General features: G+C 39.5%; 1 long non-coding RNA gene across 2 annotated transcripts; it reads right to left on the bottom strand.

Annotated features, from left to right (window-relative positions):
• Positions 1-6,433: 6,433 nt before the first annotated feature.
• On the bottom strand, positions 6,434-17,732 carry LOC309385408. 2 transcript variants are annotated; one of them, XR_014174212.1, is made up of 4 exons: positions 17,673-17,732; positions 11,925-12,071; positions 9,000-9,082; positions 6,434-7,094 (listed from the first exon to the last, which is right to left on the bottom strand). It is a non-coding gene; the product is annotated as an uncharacterized lncRNA (long non-coding RNA). The 2 variants fall into 2 exon arrangements; XR_014174211.1 differs by having other exon boundaries at positions 6,434-9,082.
• Positions 17,733-19,105: the final 1,373 nt, after the last annotated feature.

The following is a 19,105-nucleotide window of genomic DNA, read 5'->3' as shown; positions in this document are numbered from 1 at the left end:
ATATTATTGTAGGTACTGTGCAATGCGTAGCATCAACCTTATTCTGGATTCTGGATCTTAACCCATCTTGTTTGGGAATAGTAGGTTAGCTTCTGTGCTTTGTATGGGCAGGCTGAAGATTGACTGGAGAACTACCTTTGAAGGCCTGTTTTCAGAGCCTGGTTAGTGCCAGCTGGTTGCCAGACGTTTAGTGCCAGAAGCAAAGTTTTCCTTAAGGAAAAATATCTTTAAAGCAGATAAATTATCCTTTCAGCATTAAGCCGTCCAGGACATGCATGTTGCTTTGTAACTTTTCAAGACCCCCACAAGTTGGGAGGGGAAGTGAAAGCACATCATATAAAGATGAAATTGATTTGTCCCATTTGTAGGTCCTTGGTCTCCATAAGCCAGATGTGGTTTATTTTTTTAAAAAAAGTCTACACTACTGGACTAGATAATAGTTGCCTGTAACCTTGAAGCTGTGTACTCCATTGGGTGGGGCTGTCAATGGGTTTTCCTAAAAAACAACAACACCCAAAACCAAGATTTTGTGTTCAAATATATACATAGATTCTACATAAAAAACACAGATAACAAAAAATGCAAGAAATTTGTTTTAAACTAAAATACGTTTATCTATTTAATACATACAACTTATAGAAAAACCTAGAAACTCAGACAGGCATCAAAAAACTCAGATCTGCATTTAAAAACCCAGCATTGGCAACCCTGGTATTAAAACTACATGGAAAGGAAGTCACTATAAGGTGGCAAAGCCTCCAGACATTTGCAAATGATTCAGTCTTCGACAGAGGCTTTCCTGCCATTTTATCTCCATAGAGAGGCCACAAAGAAATCAGAAATGCTATGTGGCAACGATGGAGTATGTATCTGTATATGTACACATGAGAAAGAAAGGCATCCATCCCAGCTGTATCTGCTTCCTTGCTATGCTAGATAAATTGCATTTTGCATCCATTTTCAAGCAGAAACTTTTTAAGATATTCAGACACATTTCAGGTGTGGTACTTAACTGTCAGAAGGAATAGGTAATAATATGGAGAAAATACAGGATTTGCAATATACTCAAAATGTTATTCATATCATACCACAACCACTACTAACTTAGTATCACAGCTTGCCTTAAAAAGGATCTTGGGAACTGCAGAAAATAAGTTGCAAGAAATTCTTGGCCTTTCAATTAAGATTTCCCAAACTTTGCTACAAAGAATTTTGTTATGTGTCAAGCTGGTTAGACTGACCCAGGGGAATTGAAATATAAAAATAGCCAGGTGGATTGTCACACAGTCGGGTCAAGATTTTACATTTGTGCTTTTGATTCCAGTTTTTCAAATATATCTTGAGATGTTCAACTGATACTTCAGAATAAATATCACAGTTTATTCTCTGAGGCTGTTGCCGAGAAATATTCAGATCTGACTCGAAACCTGCAAGATCTCAAAATATTTTCAGCAAGAAAGTAGAAGCCAGTAACTTCATGCCAGGATCATTCATTTTAACCAATAGATTTTCTGAAGTGATAAAGCAAGTATCAAAGGCATACATAATCCAGCGAGAACGGGTTTTGCATGAATCTCATTTGAAATGAATCAGAGGTAGGGCTGTGCCCATAATTAGTGCCAGATCTCACTGTGTGATTAATGCCCAGAAAACGTGCACTGGAAAAAGGCAGAAGTAGTAAAACGCCTTTAAAAGCCTGGTTGGCTTTGTTCATTCCGAAGCAACAAAAGATTGGAGGGCAACCTTCAGTTGATCCAGCAGGAAAAGCAACCCTTGTTTGAATTCAGCTCTCCCAGTCAAACCTTACTGAGATGTTGTTAACAACTGATTTAGACTGAAGATTTTGTTTGACTAAAAGTTTCCATTAAGAGAAAACAAACAACTGTAACGAACTAAGCAAGGCAGAGGAATTTATATACGGACAACATATTCAAACTGCTTCTAGTGACCGAGTTTTCCGATGGGACTGTGTCTCCTTCTGAAACATGGAGTTTTTTAAGCGCTGGGCAGCAACCTTTATAAAGCAGGACACTCGTGGTATGCAAAGTGCTTCAAACAGCCTGAAGGCCAAGTGTACATTTCCTCTTTGTTAAGACTTGCTGGGCCTGAAAGGAAAGCTACAAAAATAACATTCCATTCCAGAACAAAAATCTCCATTTCTAAATTTCAAAAAAACAAAAACCGAACCAGCCCTAAAAAAAAAAAAAAACCAACACTCCGCAGCATAGCAAAGCAGATGAGAATACAGCTCCAGACAAAATGTGTGGCAAGTTTGAGGAATCCGCTCTGGAGCTGAGCAAGTTTTCTTTTGTCCCAGAATAACCTTGACTCCCCCTCCCCTCGTAACCCATAATCATGTTGACTCCCTAAATACCGACTGCCTCGGCCCCAAATACTCGGGAGCAGGAAGGTTGTCTGCAGTTTGCAGACATGAAAGGGTGTCACTCTGACTCCACACATTACAGTAAGGAGGCCCCTCCTCCGTCTGTCTGCCTCATAATTACTGGCCTGGGCGGGGCCAAGGTTTTAAAAAGGATTTCCCTTGTTTGACTAAAAGTCAGTGACTTTACGTGGTAAGTTCCCAGCTCAGATTCTTGGCAGCTGGACACAAACACCACACGCGCGCGCTCCCTCTTTCCTTGCCCTTTCTTTCCTTCTCTCTTCCAAGGTGGAATTATACAGCAAGAGACCTCTGAGCTGAGTCCTTTCTGCACAGCATGTCCTGAGTGCTAGGTAAGCGATAACTTTTTTGTGTGTGTACTTTTTTTAAATTTATGTTTTGCAACCTGGCTCCTTGGCTGCAAGTGTGGTATTGCGGCATGGATTGGATGTACTTTAGAAGTTCTCCCAGGGTGGCAGAACATCCCTGGCTGATGTTTGATTTCAGAATGGAGGGGCCTTGGGTCATCAATCATTCACTTGTGTGAAGATAAATCAGGAGCAACTAGTTTTATAGCAGGCAGAGAGTGGGATTCAATAGAAGTTAGATGGGGTCCAAGCAAGGCCGGCTGGCACAGGAGGAAACTCACCTCTGGTTTAGATTGCTGCAGTTGAAATCAGTGCCTAACACCCTCCCCAGGGTAGAATCAGCAGGAGGAACAAAAAGTTGGTTAAACTGGTTTCTTTCTCTTTTGATTCTAACCGAAGTCCTATCTGGTAGCAAGTGCTGCTACTTTCACAGTTAGACAATACATTTGTTTCACCCCACAATGTCAGTCGCAACAACTGGAGTGAAAAAGATTTTTAGGATGAACTCTCTGGTTTCTTGACTTTGGTAAGCAAGAAGTGCCTATCCAGAATAGGCAGACAAGAGTTGAAGATCCTTGAGGAAATTTCTCTTGGGGAAGAAATCTCTGTAGGCATAATACAAATTTTCTTTTCAAGTCAATGGCAAAAGTTGGCAGGGATAATGGTGGTGGTGACTCTCACTCCTCTGACTGAGATAGCCTTAATTCTGCACTATGCTGGTTCTCCTTCAGGTAGATCACTTTCCTCCGTAAGAAGAGCTCATTTCTCCACCCCTTGATATTCAGTATGATGGGATGTAGGAAGGTGAAGAACCGGGATATGCTGAAAAGTGTGTTCAGGTTGAAATGGCACGCAGGCCAGAAAAGGGATGTGGAAGCCATAGACTTTAAGTGGCAGCTGATATATAAAGAATTCAGCTTTCCTGATTGAATCTGGTAAACAAAGGCACACGCAGGAAAGGGAAGACTTATTTGGCTGGTAATCTTGAATGGTTTCGCCTCTGTTGAGTCTCCTGTGAGGTTGTGTAACCGCCCACAGCTAAGTTATATAAGGACAATTGGAACATGATGAGGCATCAGATTTGGGTGGGGGCACTTCCAGCGAGGGGTACCCTCAAATGGCACCAATCACACACTGCCTGGCTCACACCCCTTGGGAGAATGATTCATTCTTTCCTTGTAGATTCACTTCTCTCTTTTCTGTGCGAAATTTCTTCTGCTGGGAACGACAGATCTTTGCAAATTTCAGCGCCACTCCCTCTCATATTTTCCATTCTTTAAGCCCAGAGAGGCTTACTGATAATAAACCTGTGGCATTGCTGGCATATCCAGGGGTTGGTAGGGGCTCTATGCAGCATGCTGAATTTTGCCTTTCTCAACATGTCAAGACTCTGCAGCTTTTCAACATTACATTCCACCCAAGACTTTTTGGATGACAAGAGATAGAGAATCCAAGCAGCCTCTGCCAAACCGCTTATTTTGGTAGAGCAGAGTCACTAAGACTTTCTTCCTTCATAAGCGTGATTTAGATGATTTAATTTAGGCTTACAGTATAAGGAAAACATGTCTCATTTGGATTAGATTCCAGTTGCAGCCCCACTTTGCGTCATGAAAAGGCTATTTTTATTCATTGGGACCTTTCTTTATTCTTTCCTCAAAGGATCAAAATAAAAATGATGCAGGGAAGCCAGGACTGGTCTCCCAAAAGATTTTCTTGAGCTTATGTCACTCACATGATCAACATCTTTGGGGCAATTATGGCGGGAAAATGTATTGAAATTTCTTCCCCCAATAGCGGGTGCTCCCTTGAAAAACCCCAATAAAAGAGTTTAATGTTCGGAGTTTTAAAGAGGTGTCAGATCTGATTATGAACCTGTCTCATGAAAACTTTGCCTCTGAGCCGTTGGAGTTCTCTTCTGTTCTAGCGCGAATGCTAATTTGTTACCACTACTTTGTATTTCTAGAGCCTCGCCGCCATTTCATTTCTTACAGCCATGTTGCTTTCTAGTGATTGGATATAGAGGAAATCTAAGGATCCACATCCTCGACTGAGGCAAAAAATAATCTATGGGTGAATCTGTACTGCCCTCATGTAGGCTCTTGAGCTTGGGAGTATCCGAGCAGGCTCTGCTCTATGAAAGTCATGGTGAGGAATTCAATTTCTTTAGAAGACATGAAGATGAGGGCTTCTTTCTTGATGCTCAGCCATTTCATTTTTCGCCACTTCCAATACCAGCACCATCCCTTCAGAAACAAAACAAAAACTTGACAAGTCAAATCATCTTGTTTCTGCAGAATCTGAATCCTGCGGTAGTTGTAAAGACCCTGCTTAAGCTTGAGAACAGAAAAAGGTACCAAAACAGTAATGCCCTTGCCATACTGCCTCTAGGGCCTACTACTGCTAAATTGTACGGCCATGGAAAAGGATAACAATAGGTATCTGGCTGGTCACTATTTTTGTTTTAAAGAATTTTATTGGTTTTTAAAATTTATAGGAAAAGGGTAGCTGGATATACAAAAAAAATTTGGGCAGCTCCATCATGCTAGAGGTAGGAATCTCTCCAATTCTCACAAGTTTTACAGAAAGAAAAACAAAAACAAAAGATAAAAGATAAGCAGAAACAGCATCTTATCATACATTGTATCAACCATGTGTTCAATCATCTCTTTTGCCACTTTCTAATATAGCTGGTCACTATTATTCTTGTCGAGTCTCTATTTCGATCATTGAAGAAAAGTCCTCTCTGGTTATTTTAACCAAATCTACTTTGATGTTTCCCATAGTTAACATAGAAAGGGAAGTCTGTTTTATAAGAGCTGAGGAAGCTGCTATCCACTATGGATTTCTTCCCTGTATTCAAAACATCCTAACTATGTAATTGTAATATTAATTATATAAACTCATAAAATACTGCATTGACTTTGGAATTATGGCCCTCCCTTTTATATTTCCTATAATGTATTAGCAAAATGTTGGAATAATGATGGAAAGATAGTTTTGTGAATTGTGAAAGTTCTAGAGCCTTGGCTAGGCGTTACTTGCCAATTTTGTTTAGGTTAATGAATGGCTTAATCAGATGGAAATTCCAGCAGCTTAAGAGCTAACGGCTCATTTTAATTGGTGAGAGAAGATCTTAATCAATTGAACTACTGGCTTCTGAATACATTTGGGGTTTTTTTTGGTTTTGGGATTTTCCCTCCTTTTCATTATTTAAATTTGAAATTCAGAGAATGAAAACACATAAAGACAAAGTAAAATACAATGAAACTATTACAGGCAAAATATCAGAACAAGTTCCATTTATAATATTAAACTAAAAATAGGGGAGAAAAGAAACCATAGCGTTTTCACAGATGTCTGGCATATTTCTTTGTCTTGTTATAAAGAATGAAAGGTAAATGTTTGAGACGATGATGATCAAATTGTACAATACATCACATTCCCCATTGTCTCAAATGGAAGAGGAAAACCACATCCATTTTCCTTTGCTTAAAAAAAGTCTTTCCTAAGGGGTCAGATTCTGTACAGTGTTTGCCTCTCCGTGCATGAGTCTCTAACAGCTAACTTGCATTTCTGCAGGAATAAAGTTGGGCATGGTATTATTGTACTGTCTGGTTTCTCCAAGAGACCAATTTTCATATACCCCCTATTTACAAATAGTTGTAGCATATTGTATCTAAACAGCCCAAGCCAAGATTGGGGAATCACTGTATTTGTATGTGATGTTGAAGTGTACAAATGGGACAGTCAGGAAGGAATGGGAGGCTATTTAGTAGCAATCAGCACAGGGAACCCAAGATCAATGGCAGCTAGATTCTGTTCTCCGTATCACTCAAAATCTCCTCAAAAAATAAGAATTTTTCATGCAGGGGAACATACCTTTCTCTACAAAAACTTGCCTTTCCTTTGCCTCCTTGGCTTCACCAAGTAACAACCCATTTTATTTTGTTTGGATGGATCACAAGATAAACTGCATGTGGTCAGGCTAACTTTGATAATTGGGTATTAAATGAAGAGACCATGGTGGCACGGGAAGAATACTGGTTGATAAATCACAATGAATAATACATCCACCAGGCAAAGCAATTTACCTGCAATTGGGTGCTCTTTCCTTCCTTCCACAAACTCTTTTAATGCAGCTTTTTATGAAAAAATTGCCTTCCGACATGGATACTTAATTTTATTTAGCTCCCCTCCCCTGTTTAGCCTGAAGAGGTGAAAGGAACCCCCTACCCAGAACTTCAGATCAGGTTTCAAAGCTGATCCAGTAGGCAGAGAGAGAAAGATGATGCTTTCAATTCAACATTCTCAAATGTATGTGCCTTTTTATGGCCAAAGTGGCCAGCCTGTGGAAGCAAAGAAAAAGAGGCAGTAAACAAAGAATACAGCAAAAGGACAGCAGTGAAAGTTTATCAGAATCCTGCTACAGGAATGTGAATCATAATCTCTAAGCTGCAGAAATGACATGTACTGAAGAGACCCACGTTAAATGGAAATTAAAACCGTAACTGTAAAAATGACCCTACAGTGGAACAGGGAAAACCTAGTGTTGATTGGAAATGAAACATACTGGAGTGAAATAAACAGAAGCTTTATAATATCACAATACCTTCAACGCTTCCACCGGAGAAGCCAACAATAGCTATGTTCACATGAGTGGTACTAGTTGGATTTTCTGCCTCAGTGATATTTGGGGATGGAGGTCTCACATTGTATGTTAAGTACTGTAAAGAGAATGTAGCCTAGTGGTTTGAATATAATCCTTGGGTGTGGCAAACTTGGTATTTTCCACTGACTTCGGCACTTAGCAGGAGTGAAAATGAATCACCACTGCGTTGCCTTGGACAACGGTCTCTCCCATCCCATTTCCCATTAATTCTTGCTTTGCATGGCACTGAAGAATACAACTGATACAAAAAATGTGTAGAGAATTTTACTATATGTAGGGGTGAGCAAAGTCTATTGGTATCTTCTTGAGGTTATGCTCAAATCTGCTACGGATCCAGTTGGTCTATGAGTGAATATTAAATTCACTCTCCCTTTCCTCGTTGCTATCTTTTTGAGAAAACACATGTTGATGGCATTCATTCAACTGCCTTGTCCCAGTTTAAATAATTGTATTATGTACTCCAGAGCAACCTTTTTGCACATCAATAGTCCTCACTTAGCAAGCACCAGACGTATCTTAGTGAAATCTTATTATCTACCATGGGGAAAGAAAAAAGAATCAATCCCATCTCTGTGGCCGAGCTTCTTCCTTTGCTTTAGTCCAGTAGCTTGTTCCAATTTAGTTTCTCTGTCGCTGCCACCATCTTGATCAAGAAAGAGAAATTCAAATTCCCTGTGCTTCATGAGCACTCCCAAAGAGTTGAAGTAGAATTTGTAATACATCATGTACAGTATTACTACAGCTACTGTTACCAGTTCTTCTTTCATTTCACTGATTCAAAACATTATCTGCTCCTTAAGTCATCTGTAGTTTTCCTGCCCCTTTTTAATATGGACATAAAGAAATCAACCATGAATATGAATGAGAGTGAATCCTGAGCAAATACTTCAGTATATCATTATGTATATGGTATATTCTATATATTGCAAATTCTTGTTACAATAACTTCCAAGGAAATACTCAATAAATTCCTTTGTTTCCATCCAACAAAAAGTTGGATTAAAACACAAATTTATCAGTTTGTATTTAATAGACTGGACATGATTTATAGCAAAAAGCAGAGATTAATTAAGCATATGCATTTTTCTCTTCCGTCCCCTCTGGCCTTCCCAGCTATCAAACCTTTTAGAAATTTAATTAAATCCTGGGTGCCGCAAACTGATTCCCACAGAATTTCATCTTTGGTCAAGACTGATAAATGTGCACATACAAACAGCTCTGAATGTGCCTTGGAAAATCTAGAGTGCCATTTATCTTACTGATCTTGAACACTGTGTGTGCACAGTGGCTACGTTCAATTTTGTTTCAGACTGTCCTATTTAAGGACCTAGGATGGAGAAGAAACAATCTAAGCATATAGATCGGGATGTTCATGTAAAAAGTCTCACGGTCATTCCTTTTGGGTTGAAAACAAACAAACCAGAGTGCAGTAGCCATTAACGTAGACGGTACGAGACTGTTGAACCACCTCACCAAATCTGATTTTACCCAACGTGGGGCACAGAAAAGTTGAGCTGTCTTTTTTGCAGGACGGGCTTCCTTCCTTCCATTGCTTGTCTTTAGCAAACCTAGTAATACTTACACGTGTTTGTAAGATTCTGTTCTTAATTCCTCCCGGTATTTCGCTGTTTGTTCTGTTTGTATGTGATTCTTTTCCAGCCTGTCCTGCAAAATTGAAAATCATTAAAATAAAATGGCAGTCTCAAAGTATTTATACATAATTATACATTTCAGCATTTTGCATTTTAATACTGGGACTAATCGTCCTTTCGGAATGAGAAGAAAATTCTAAAAAGGACAAAGGTTGGAAAACTGAAATTAAAAAAATCCTTAAGCTAAATTTTTTACCTATGGTTCAACAAGAGAAAATATCTCCCATCTGGTCATTTGGGAACCTTTAATATACTCTCTGTATACTCTAATGGCGGAACTTTTAATTTCTGCCATTTCAGTGACGGTATTTTATGGACCACACCTAAAATGGCGCATTGCTATTACAATTATTTGTTTGTCTGGAAGATTCAAAGCAGGGATTGGATTTGCATGATTGCGTGAAAATGCAAACCCACGTGTCTGAGGCGTCCCATTAAAAAAACAAGAGGCCCATTCATGGGATTGTTTTTCTTATATGATAGTGTTATGTTACAAACACAAAGTGAGTGGAGTTGATTCCTAGGCAATGTGACAGGTAGGTCTTGTGAATGCACCAACATGGCAATTGCGATTTAACAGTAATCTGGAAAATTTGCCAAATGTGGACTGGAAGAGGAAATAGCAATTTGAGATCCATCTCAGCACATGTTGAAGTATGAGCATTCACAAGGCTCACTACTGTGCCGGAAAAATCAATCCTCCGTGCAACCACTGATTAAATGGCAGGACAGAAGAAATATATACAGGAGGAGGAGGGGAAAATGGGATTTTAAATTTTAAAACAAAATGTATTGCCTTTAATGCAACTGGAGACAAACATTTTGATCTGCTGCCTAGAATTTTCTTCTAAAAATAGCACCACATCTCATGGACGGTTTTCTGAAAAGAAAAGGAAACAGACTTCCAAAAATGGTACCCAATCAAAGCTGACTCTCACACTGAACTTATTAACAATACCCTCTTTTCTGTTGGTTCATTGATGAGGCCCAAACTAGAGGCAACCAATTCAAAAACTGATCTCAGTGCATAGGAGGATCTGTAAGCATCAATCAATTTTTAACTGTAAGCAAGTAACAGAATAGCAGAGTTGAAAGGGACCTTGGAGATCTTCTAATCCAATCCCTGCCCCAGCAGTAGATCCTATACTATTCCAGACAAATGTCTGTCCTGTCTCTTCTTAAAAGTCTCCAGTGATGGGAGCATCCACAGTTTCTGAAGGCAAGCCACTAATCATTCTCACTGTTAGGAAATCTCTCCTTAGTTCTAAGTTGCTTCTCTCCTTGATTAGTTTCCATTTATTGTTTCTTCTCTTGCCTTCTGGTGCTTTGGGGAATGGATTGACCCCCTCTAAATAATATCTAATATCTAAATGCATATTTAGTACACTTAAGCTGGCATAAATGCATATTTAGTGCACATAAAGCTGGTTAGATTAGGAAGAGAAAAAGGTCTGCAAACATTTTCTCCAACCTAGAATGCTCTATAGGTTTTAGGGTTATACTTTCCAGATTTTAAGGGCTATGCCAGAGAGGAACTCTGGGAATTTAGAGGGTTCACATGATCTGGATACTATTAGTCTGAGGGTAGCTCTCAGGTCTACAGAGGGACCTACAAGAAAGAGGGTTGTACTCTGTTTCAGAACTAGCTCTCAGATTGGGATTCACAGAACTGAATTCAAGATCCAATTTGGCATAGAGGCTTTATATATTGTTTTGATATGTTCACTTTTTGAAAGCTACATTCATGTTTATTTAGATCTTTTTTTTTTCTACCAGTTAAATGGATTTTGTTTTCTGTTCATATGTATTGGTATTATCAAAAGCAACCAAAATATGTCTTTTAAAAATCCAAGAGTGATTTCTATTCTGAATGATCTGAAATATTGAGTCCCACTCTTAATATATTACGCATGATCATGTCAATGTGATACTTTGGCCAGGGGGTGGGGTGGGGACCCTATGCAGCTGGAATATTACTGTTGAGCTCTGGTTTTTGCTAAGTCAGTATTTGCAAGAACAAGGAACCAAGAATGATGTCCCATCAGATTGGAGGAAATTTTTGTGAATGCTACTTGTAAGAGATTGAATGGCAGGCAGAAGGTCCTATTACAATTTAGAATGCTCTATTCAAAACCAAATGCAGATTTGGTTTTGGTAGGATATTGGTCCCTACGAAAGAGCGGTAGGTAGAGCACAAAGAATCTAGTAAATGTGATTTCAAGCAGACAAGTCATGAATGGAGACAGAGGGATGAGTCTCATATATCCCCGTAGCCAATAATTCTTTTTCCCAGGATGGGGTTTTTCTTTTGGTTCCTCCAGCTGCCCCTATTTCTTACTCTGAAGCCTAAAATGCTTAGAAATGGGCTGATGGAAAACATTAAGAAAAAGAGGAGTTCAGCATCCTCTTCCAAATCATTGATTCGGCACATGAAATGAAACTTGCTCACTTCAGCTGGTTTGGCAGAAAGGCAGCCATTTTTTAAAAAAGATCAAACTTGAGAAGTTTTTGAATATATAGCTGCAACTGGCAGGCTGATGTTAAAAACGAAATGGAATTGGACAAAGATCTACTGAAAATTTATCCTCACTGAACATGTTATCCTACTCAGTTTAGAAACTTCCAACTTGAGAAAATAACAGTTTTGGAGGAGATTTTTTTATTGAGACTGTAACAGAAGGAAAGTGTTTGAAAGACCCATTCTCACATGCAGTTGTCTGAATCCTGATCTTATCCATAACTCCATGCTTTAAAAAAAAAAAAGATTTAGGGCCATTGTGAAATTAAAACTGCATAATTTAGCCCCGAAAGACAAAGCAACAACAGAGCCAGGAAATGCAGCACTTATAACTTACCTGTTGTACAGGCGAAATCAGAATCTGGTTGTTACACAGACCAGACTGCAAAGTATTTATTCCTAGGCCAACTCAAGGAGAACTAACGACCTATCTGGTTGAGCGGAGATACGCTTCAGGAAACCACTGGGCAAAACAACATCCTCTCTGTAAATGCAAATTCAACACATATCTGTTCTGAATTATGACATTTTCATAACAAACATCCAAGAACTGTGTCTACAGTTCTTAAATTCATCCAACATTGAAAAGAACTTTCTTTGTTGCTTCTATGACAAAAGATGTTTGTGTGCTGAAATCTTGCAACTGTAAAACTTCAGTGGATGTCATTTTTATGGAGTTATTTAAAGCCTTCATGCTGTTCACAACTTTCAAAGACTTTCTACTTAGGTTTCTTGAAAAAAGGTGAGAGAAATCAGTGAAGAGAGATTTAGCATTAATGTGGAGAACGCATTGGTAGAATGACCATTTGGGCTTGTTCACAAATGAGGATGCCTATTTCAATTAAAATAACATATGTTAACATAAACTGAGAATCTGAGGGCACCTTCAAAATGAAAACCCCTACAGGACTATCTTGTAAAGTAGGACACAGATGATCACACCAAATAGCAAAACTGGGAAGATAACCAACGAAGACCAAAAAAAATTCAAATTTAATAATCATTTGTTTGCTGGGAAATTTTTCTGTCAGGTTTGTTCCTAGACATGCCATGTTTCCAGAAAAAAATTAATTTAGTGATATTTTAAAATATGGCAGTTTACTTTACAAAACCTATTCTGAGGGGGTCCTTGGTGGTCTCTGAGCTTGCTTTTTTTCTTGCAGACACTTCATTGCCCAAACTAGGTAACATCATCAGCCCTAGTTCCGATTAAAACCTATTCCGGTTTTCCATTCCAGTATTTTTTTTTTCAACAATTCTTTCTATAGTTATAACTTAATTACAAACAAAACAAACACTCCGTCTTCATTGTATGCTGAAACCTCTTATGTTTTCTAAAGGAATTTGTGATAAAGTTTGGCCTGTGTCTGCTCATGTTACAGGGATGTGAGAGAGGCAGCAGCAGGATTCTGGTCTTTAAAATGCAGGAATGGAAGGAGAATCGGTCTAAGAGCTCAGGGAGCCAAGAAGGAGGATTCAGACAGAGGAAAGATTAAATCTAAGGGAATGGTTTGGATGGGGGGGAAAAGCCTGGAAATGAGCAAAACAGAAAAGCACAGAGACAGGAGTAACAGAAGTTTGAAAGGCTGAAGGTGTGTGTGTGTGTGAGAGAGAGAGAGAGAGATCCACACTTCCACTTCTGCATGCATATACCCCACACTAGGGATTTGAGCTCAATACACTATACTGACATTCTTGCTTCCTGAATGTTCTTAAGATGGCTTCCAATTCCGTTTTGTTTTTTTAATTCCATCCATAATAAATGGACACCCATCTCATAAACAAATGACTCCGGGTAATATACAAGGGTTTGATAATTAATTAATAAAGACCATACAATCGATTTATAACCACTACTGAGCTCAAAATATATGTTGCTAAGTAAGACATTTGCTAAATGAATTTTGTCCGGCGCCTTTCTTGCCAGAGTTGTTAAGTGAATCACTGCAGTTTTTAAGTTAGTAACATGGTTGTTAAATGAATCTGGCTTCCCCATTAACTTTGCTTTGTCAGAAGGTCACAAAAGGTGAAACCCATGCCATAACTAGCACCTTGAATTGGACCCAGAAAGAGACTAGTTTGCAGAGCAGAGGTATAATGGGTGTGCTACTAGAAACACACCTAACTGCCTGCACTGCTGCATTTTGCACCAACTGAAGCTTCTGGATACTCATCAAGAGCAGCCCCATGTAAAAAGCATTGTAGTAGTCAAGCAGGAAGGTGACTCGAGCATGAGTGACCATGAATAGAGCCTCTCAGTGTAGGAACTGGCACCACTGGTGCACAATACAGTATTGTAGAAAGGCCCTCCTAGCTACAACTGCTGCCTGCTCTTCAAGTCTAGGACCCCAAAATTGTGCAGTTATAATTCCCCATTTCTCATTCCTGGGCTCCGGCTGCCCCTTGCTCTCCATGTCCCTTCTTAATGTAATGCCAGAGCCCCCCCCCCTCTTTCCCATATAGAGCTATAATACAAAGCCCCTATTGTGTGCTAGATAGCCCAGGGCAGGCGTGGGAGCAAACGCCAGCTGGATCCATTACCATCAAGCAGAGCATGCAAGATTTGAACATCCCCAAAGCCGAGATAGCTTTGAATCCTGCCCACTCTTGGGTTGGGCGTGTGTTTGCTTGGGAAATAGGGGAGCTTTTCCTGCAGTGCTTTTAATAATGAATTGAACTGAACGGGCCATCGTCTCCTGCCCTGGTCATTTGCAATTTCAACGTTTTCTCTCTCCTCTGCATAGGACCTCTGATTATTTTTTGAACATCAAACACATTCATCTCTGTGTCTTCTAGCGTTCAATAGATATATCAAAACAACTGGCAGATGAAGGTGGCACAATTATGCCTTTGCCAAGGTTAGCACAGGCATCTTTTGCTCCAATTCCACTTCCATCCTGGAAACGTTTGAGACAGAGCCAGGAACTGCAGATTCAGTGATTTGTGGTGCCCCCACCTCCAGTTTCCAGGCATGGCCTGGCACTCCCAGGTTGCAACAACCAGGGCTGCCTTTCCTTCCTGATGCTATCGTGGATGGAAGCGAGCAAGCAAAAGGGCTAAAAAGGAAAGGGAGGAAGCAGCTGCTGCCACTTCATTTCCTGCTCCACTGGTATGCCAAAAGGTAAATACTTGTCCCCACCCGCCCCACATGCTTACCTGGCAGTTGGGAGCATCTGAGGACAAGGCCATTGTGCGTTCCTTAAACTATAACAAAACACCTAGCTGAAAGTGTTGCTGGACCAGAGATGACTTCACTCATAATTTGCTTTTACAAGACTGTGAGCCCAAGACAATTAGGCCAAACTACTAGGAATTCTGGTTTATTGGGAAGAAGAAAATATGCTGGAACATGCTGTCCAGTGGCCTTGGCAACTACGGTACACAAATCAAGAAATTAAGCTTTGTAATACTTCTAGAGTCCAGGCTCTTGATTTCCCGTTTGTTTAGGAACTGGTACCAGAGGTACACAACCCAAAGAATGTGAGGATCAAGAACGGCGATGACTAATTCATCAGTGCAGAAAAACTTAAGATAACTACAGGTAGTCCTCGACTTACAACCACAATTTAGCCCGAACTTTATGTTGCTAGGTAAGACCGTTGATCAGTGAATTTTGCCCATTTTATGACCTTTTTTGCCACAATTGTTAAGTGAATCACTGCAGTTGTTAAGTTAGCAACATGGTTGTTAAGTGACTCTGGCTTCCCCGTGGATTTTGCTTGTCAGCAGCTGACAAAAGGTGATTGTGTGACCGTGAGACACTGCAACGGTCACAAATACGAATCAGTTGTCAAGCATCTGAATTTTGGTCATGTGACCATGGGGATTCTGCAATGGTCCTGAGTGTGAAAAACAGTCATAAGTCACTTTTTTCAGTGACATAAACCTCAAACAGTCACTAAATGAACTGCTGTAAGTCAAGGACTACCTGTAACAGACAGGAAAGAACTATATTTGAGAGAAAGGGATAAGGTCGCAAATTAATAGGAAGTAGGAAGTAACATGCTAGACAGTGTTTCTCAACCTTGGCGACTTTAAGTCCTGTGGACTTCAACTCCCAGAAGTTTATTTATTTATTTATTTATTCTTCGCATTTCTAAACCGCCCCCTCTCCCAAAAAGGGACTTGGGGCGGTGTACAGTCCACACAATAAATAACAGATAAAATACAAATAGAAATAGAACTATAAATATGCGTATATATGTATATATGTACATATATACGCAAGTTGAAGTCCACAGGACTTAAAGTCGCCAAGGTTGAGAAACACTGTGCTAGAACCAGGACGATAAAAATGGAAGAATATAATGCATTTGCTTACAGTGTGAACTGATGTGGCACTATGTAACTCCTGTTCATTTCAGTGAAGTTTACACATGAAAAAAACAATGCTATTTCACCTAAGAAGATTATAGAGGAAGAGCCAATCATTTAAAGGTGGACTACTTGCGATCACAGCATGCAACTGACCTAATTTCACAAGGTCTCTATCTGAGATCACAATCAAATTTCTGGCAGAACAAGCTCTCCCTTCTATGGTAAATTATTTGGACAGGACATGAGGAAGTGGGGAGCAGGAAGAGGGGGCAGAGAGAGAAAGACAGGAGGCAATAATTGAAAAGGTGGCAAAAAGAAAAATAGATTGGAGAAAGAATGAAGGAGGTGATCCTGCCCATTACTGTCTTCAGACCCACCTATTGCTGGAATGCAGTTCTTAATAGAAAAGCAGCTCTCCACCCAAGAAAACATTTTTTCTCCCTTGAGGCAAGGGTGCTGAGGCAAAAAAAAAAATACTCCCATCTCTCACTCTCCTGATTTATCTTGTTCAGACTTACATATGAGAATAAAATAAACTCCCTCCCGAGGAAAACATGTACAGTTAAACAGTACTTTGAGGAATATTTCCAAAAGTGTTGGATAAACACTTATTATCCCAATAAGCTCCCCAAAAATGTTCAAGGAACCTAATCAAATTCATTCTGCAGATTCAGAAATAGGCAGGTGCTGGACGTGGTTCTTGGAATGGCAAGCAAAGTATTAACGATCTCTTTTGGTATGCATTTGTGGAAGTCCACAGCTTTTTTTCTGTGATGACATTCTTCATTTAGGTCAATTTGCTGAGCTACTTTTAACGTTGGCACATACTTTATCCAGCCTGCATTGAAAGAAAGCTGTTCCATTTTTTCTTAATCTGTAGAGAGCAAGGTTGTTATGGGTGGGCAAATCCAAACTACATTTCTGAGGGAACAATAAATATAATACTAGGAATTATATCCTTGCACCATAGCAAACTAGGAAGTGATTTGGAAAAAGGGCTTGGCTGAACTTTGCTCTGAAGATGTTATCTAGCTGGGTAATGTAATGTCTGCATGAAAGCCACGAAGCTCAGAGAGCACCAAAGACTCCACAAAGGCTCAACTGAAAATCATTTTGAATAAAGCAAAGGAGTGTTTACCCATCACTGCTTCTTTCCATTACTATAATAGATGCTCACAAAACTCCACACTATATTTTCCATTTTGGTTTAAGGGTAATTTCAGCAGGAACTCTGGTAAGTAAACTGTTTTAGTGTAGATCCCTTTAATTAAGTAGATTGAATATGGGTAGGCAGGCATATAATATCTGACACATTAATCCTGAATATCATTTAAGTGATCCCCTCATGCGGGGAATCCCTAAATAGTGAGATATCACAATGATTCTGGAACATTCCAAAATATAATACTATTCATTATGAAACTACAGCGGGTGAATAACAGAGAACTACTAAGATTTGTTCATAAAAATTAGCTCTTTTACAGTCAACGTTTCGAATGCTGAAAATGACTTGCCTTGTTCGTCCTAAATTTCTCATTTACAGTTATTCTTTCCCCTCCAGAATGCTCAGTATTTAAGTTTAGTGGTTTCTTGAAATCAGGGAAAGAAATTTCATTTAAGATGCTCAAGATATCAAGATATGCTTTTAAAAATTGTACCACTCTCAGTGGTGGTTTCTGGGCGTTCAAATCTCATCACACTGCGCATCCAAATAATCCTATTTTTGCCTTACTCATATGAAAGGAGAAGTGCAAAAATTCAGCCTTACCCCCCATAATCCACTGCTGCTCCAATTTTCACCATGAATGGTAAAATGTCCTGGAGTCAAATTACTGCAATGAAAATCACGTGGGATTATAGCCTATGAATTAGATGTGCCTGATTGCTCATCTGACACCCTTTTGAACATTCCAAAGTTGGTAGCTGAAATAACTATACTATCCTGTCATAAGGGAAGCTTTTTTTAATCTGGCGCATTCTGTTCATCTTCTAAATTTGCAGCCTATTCAGGAAAGCCACTTTATAATGTGGCAGTTCTGTTTGTTGCTATTGTTGTTTGTTGGGGGGGGGGGGTTTCAAGGCAAAATAGGCAATGATGTCAAATGGGAAACTTTAGGCCAAGACTGGCAAGTATTATTTGTTTAGAATAATCCCTCCTTTCCTTCTTTAACACTTTGTCAGGAAGAGAAATATTCGGTACACAACGCACTCACCTTCATCTTCATCAATGGCATTTCCTGTTCTCGTTCTTACCTATCCAGCTATCATTGTAGACCCCCCACTTTCAGGATTTAAACTGCAAAATACTTATTGCAACTCATAACTTCTACCATGAATTGAGACACGTCATAGAGATTGGTTGCATCTGAGGGTCACCAACATGAATTTGTAGTCACTGGGCATTGGGAACAATTCAAATGGGACTTTACTTTTACTTAAAGGTACCTCCACAGCTCATCAGAGGTATCTTTCCTCTTAAGTGACTTAGGTGACACCAAAAGTGTGCTCTACCTTCCTGCCATCCTCTGGCCCTCACCTATCCAGTTTCTCTCCAAAGGACTTTCTCCAGCAAATAACAAAATGTTTCCTATTTCCTCTAGGGCACCAATTTATGGTGCGTATGTATTGCCAAGCTTATTCATTGTTAAGCCACATATTGTTTGACCTCCTTCCACCCTTCCACTTTGCAGAACAGTCGTCAGTAGTTACTATGGATACATTGATGTCACTGTGGAGGATGGGACTTAGTGATGTTCACAAGACAAGAAATCAAGCCAGCTTCTCTGGAATCAAGTCATATCTGTGGAATAACAGAGTGCTTATGCTTGACAAGGATTTGAAGCAAAAAATGCAAGCTCTATTTGAAAAAGATTTGATAACTGGAAAAATGTTCTTTATAATGGGATTCAGAGGAAGATGGGATGAAGCTCAGTTTCAGAAAGCCTAAGTAGAATTGGGTTTGGTAATATTTTTTGTGGGATATCAAGTCCCTTTAACGGTTTGTACAGGGTGATTGCGAGGATGGCAAAATTATAATTTAGAAGACCAATCAATTCAGAAAATGTGTCAAAGTTTCATGCTCTTATTTTGCTCTGAGGTGTAGCCATAAACTCAAGAACCTATGAATAACCTGCACTTATTTATTTATTTATTTTTCAAAATTTATAGACCGCCCCCTCTCCCCGAAGGGACTCGGGGCGG

Source organism: Natrix helvetica, assembly GCF_964273705.1.
Source record: "Natrix helvetica genome assembly, chromosome: 1".
In the NCBI taxonomy this organism is placed as follows: domain Eukaryota; kingdom Metazoa; phylum Chordata; class Lepidosauria; order Squamata; family Natricidae; genus Natrix; species Natrix helvetica.
This window is presented reverse-complemented; position numbering and strand designations above follow the sequence as displayed.